The sequence below is a fragment of the Triticum dicoccoides genome, chromosome 4B (genome assembly GCF_002162155.2).
Source record: "Triticum dicoccoides isolate Atlit2015 ecotype Zavitan chromosome 4B, WEW_v2.0, whole genome shotgun sequence".
NCBI lineage: Eukaryota > Viridiplantae > Streptophyta > Magnoliopsida > Poales > Poaceae > Triticum > Triticum dicoccoides.
The window spans coordinates 617,834,674-617,838,767 of record NC_041387.1 but is presented as its reverse complement, the minus strand read 5'-3'; positions in this window follow the sequence as shown (position 1 = coordinate 617,838,767).

Below are 4,094 nucleotides of genomic sequence, written 5' to 3'. Positions count from 1 at the left end.
AAAATCACGCTGCCGAAGGTTTCATTCCGTTTGATATTCCTTTTCTTCAAAATACTGAAACATGCAATAAAACAGCAATATGGGCTGGGCCTCCGGATAATAGGTTAGTCCCAAAAGTAATATAAAAGTGTATAATAAAGCCCATAATCATTCAAAACAGATAATAAAATAGCATGAATGCTTCATAAATTATAGATACGTTGGAGACGTATTAGTGACCATAGAAGCATGTTTACCGGTGAGTTTAAGTTCACCCTTAACTCCAGACATATAATCACTCAAGCGTCCAATCATATAAGAATTACTTTTCAATTGTCTACTAACATAAGCATTGAAATTTTCTTGTTGAGCCATAAAATCATCGAATTCATCTAAGCATTGGCTAGCAAACTTAGTAGACGTGATTTCAACTTTATCATATCTATAAAGAGATTTTACCTTCACTACCTATGTCGGGTTATCAAGACCTTGTATTTCTTTAGGTGGTATATTGAGGCCATGTATTTCTTTGTCAGGAGGTAAATTTTTAATACATTAAGCTTTAATACCTTTCTCTTTCATAGATTTATTTGCCTCTTGCATATCTTCAGGACTGAGAAATAGAACACCTCTTTTCTTCGGAGTTGGCTTGGGAGTCGGCTCAGGAAGTGTCCAATTATTTTCATTTGCCAACATATTATTTAATAGCAATTCAGCTTGGTCGGCTGTCCTTTACCTGAAAACACAACCAGCAGAACTATCCAAATCGGAGAAGTGCCTCTTCATAGGATACCCAAAGGAAGCTGTTGGGTACACCTTATATCACAAGATCCGAAGGCAAGATATTTGTTGCTAAAATGGATCCTTTCTAGAGAAGAAGTTTCTCGCGAAGGAAGTGAGTGGGAGGAAAGTAGAACTTGATGAGGTAATTGTACCTTCTCCCTTATTAGAAAGTAGTTCATCACAGAAATCAGTTCTAGTGATTCCTACACCAATTAGTGAGGAAACTAATGATGATGATCATGAAACTTCATATCAAGTTACTACAGAACCTCGTAGGTCTTTTAGAGTACGGTCCGCACCAAAGTGGTATGGTAATCCTATTCTGTAAGTCATGTTACTAGACCATGATGAACCTACGAACTATGAGGAAGCGATTGCTACATCTTGAGCTTGCGTTGGTTTTCCTTGAAGAGGAAAGGGTGATGCAGAACAGTAGCGTAAGTATTTCCCTCAGTTTTTGAGAACCAAGGTATCAATCCACTAGGAGGCTTCTCAACAATTCCCATGAACCTACACAAACAAATAAAGAACTCGCAACCAACTCAATAAAGGGGTTGTCAATCCCTTCACAGCCATTTGCGAAAGTGAGATCTGATAGAGATAGTATGATATGATAAATATATTTTTGGTATTTTATAATATAGATACAAAAAGTAAAGATGCAAATAAAAGTAGATTGGAAGCAAATATGATAAGAGATAGACCCGGGGGCCATAGGTTTCACTAGAGGCTTCTCTCGAGATAGCATAAGTATTACGATGGGTGAACAAATTACTGTCGAGCAATTGATAGAAAAGCGAATAATTATGAGATTATCTAGGCATGATCATGTATATAGGCATCACGTCTGCAACAAGTAGACCGACTCCTGCCTGCATCTACTACTATTACTCCACACATCGACCGACTCCTGCCTCCATCTAGAGTATTAAGTTCACAAAGAACAGAGTAACGCATTAAGCAAGATGACATGATGTAGAGGGATAAACTCAAGCAATATGATATAAACCCCATCTTTTTATCCTCGATGGCAACAATACAATACGTGAATTGCAACCCTTCCTGTCATTGGGTAAGGACACCGCAAGATTGAACCCAAAGCTAAGCACTTCTCTCATGGCAAGAAAGATCAATCTAGTAGGCCAAACCAAACTGATAATTCGAAGAGACTTGCAAAGATAACTCAATCATACATAAAAGAATTCAGAGAAGATTCAAATATTATTCATTGATAAACTTGATCATAAACCCACAATTCATCGGATATCGATAAACACACCACAAAAAGAAATTACATCAAATAGATCTCCACAAGAGAGGGGGAGAACATTGTATTGAGATCCAAAAAGAGAGAAGAAGCCATCTAGCTAATAACTATGGACCCGTAGGTGTGTGGTAAACTACTCACAACTCAACGGAAGGGCTATGGTGTTGATGTAGAAGCCCTCTGTGGTCGATTCCCCCTCCGGCAGAGTGCCGGCGAAGGCTCCAAGATGAGATCTCGCGGATAAAGAAGGTTACGGCAGTGGAAATTGTGTTTCGGGTGCTCCCTGGATGTTTTCGGGGTACGTAGGTTTATATAGGAGGAAGAACTACATCGGTGGACGCCCGAGGGGCCCACGAGACAGGGGGTGCCACTACAGTTTTAGATTCATTGCCATAAAAAGGATCAGATTCGACCAAAGTAATTATCTCAGGATCAACAGAGAAATCATAATCCTTATCAGTAACAAAGATAGGTGAAGCAGCAAAAGCAGGGTCGTGTTTCATTCTAGCTTTCAGGGACTTTTGTTTCAGCTTAGCCAATAACTTCTTAAGATCTGATCTATCATTGCAAGCAAGAAAATCACTATCATCAATATTATTAGTTTCAATAATTTCATTCTCCCTAGCCCTAGCAAGTTGTTCATCAAGAAATTCACCTGATGGTATAGTAGTATCAAGCATAGAAGTAGTTTCATCATAAGTATCATGCATAGCAGAAGTGGCATCATCAATGACATGCGACATATCAGAATTAATAGCAGAAGCAGGTTTAGGTGTCGCAAGTTTACTCACAACAGAAGGAGAATCAAGTGCAGAGCTAGATGGCAGTTCCTTATCTCCCCTCGTAGTTGAGGCATAAATCTTAGTTCTTTCGTCTTTCAAATTCTTCATAGTGATCAGCATATATAAATCCCAAGTGACTCAAAGAATAGAGTTATGCTCCTCGGCAACAGCGAAAGAAAATAGTCTTGATAACCCACAAGTATAGGGGATCGTAACAGTTTTCGAGGGTAGAGTATTCAACCCAAATTTATTGATTCGACACAAGGGGAGCCAAAGAATGTTCTCAAGTATTCAGTTGAGTTGTCAATTGAACCACACCTGGATAACTTAGTATCTGCAGCAAAGTATTTAGTTGTAAGGAAGTAACGGTAATAGTAGCAAAAGTAACAGTAGCAATTTTATAGTAATTGTAACAGTGGCAACGGCAAAGTAACTAAGCGAAGAACAATATGTGAAAAGCTCGTAGGCATTGGATAGGTGATGGATAATTATGTCGGATGCGATTCCTCATGTAATAGTTATAACATGGGGTGACACAGAACTAGCTCCAGTTCATCAATGTAATGTAGGCATGTATTTCGAATATATTCATACGTGCTTATGGAAAAGAACTTGCATGAAATCTTTTGTCCTACCCTCCCGTGGCAGCGGGGTCCTTATGGAAACTAAGGGATATTAAGGCCTCCTTTTAATAGAGTACCGGACCAAAGCATTAACACTTAGTGAATACATGAACTCCTCAAACTACGGTCATCACCGGTAAGTATCCTGATTATTGTCACTTCGGGGTTAATGGATCATAACACATAATAGGTGACTATAGACTTGCATGATAGGATCAACAACTCACATATATTCATGAAAACATAATAGGTTCAGATCTGAAATCATGGCACTCGGACCCTAGTGACAAGCATTAAGCATAGCAAAGTCATAGCAACATCAATCTCAGAACATAGTGGATATTAGGGATCAAACCCTAACAAAACTAACTCGATTACATGGTAAATCTCATCCAACCCATCACCGTCCAGCAAGCCTACGATGGAATTACTCACGCACGGCAGTGAGCATCATGAAATTGGTGATGGAGGATGGTTGATGATGATGACGGCGACGGATTCCCCTCTCCGGAGCCCCAAACGGACTACAGATCAGCCCTCCCAAGAGGTTTTAGGGCTTGGCGGCGGCTTCGTATCGTAAAACATGATGAATCCTTCTTCACTTATTTTTTTCTCCCCGAACATGAATATATGGAGTTGGAGTTGAGGTCGGTGGAGCAC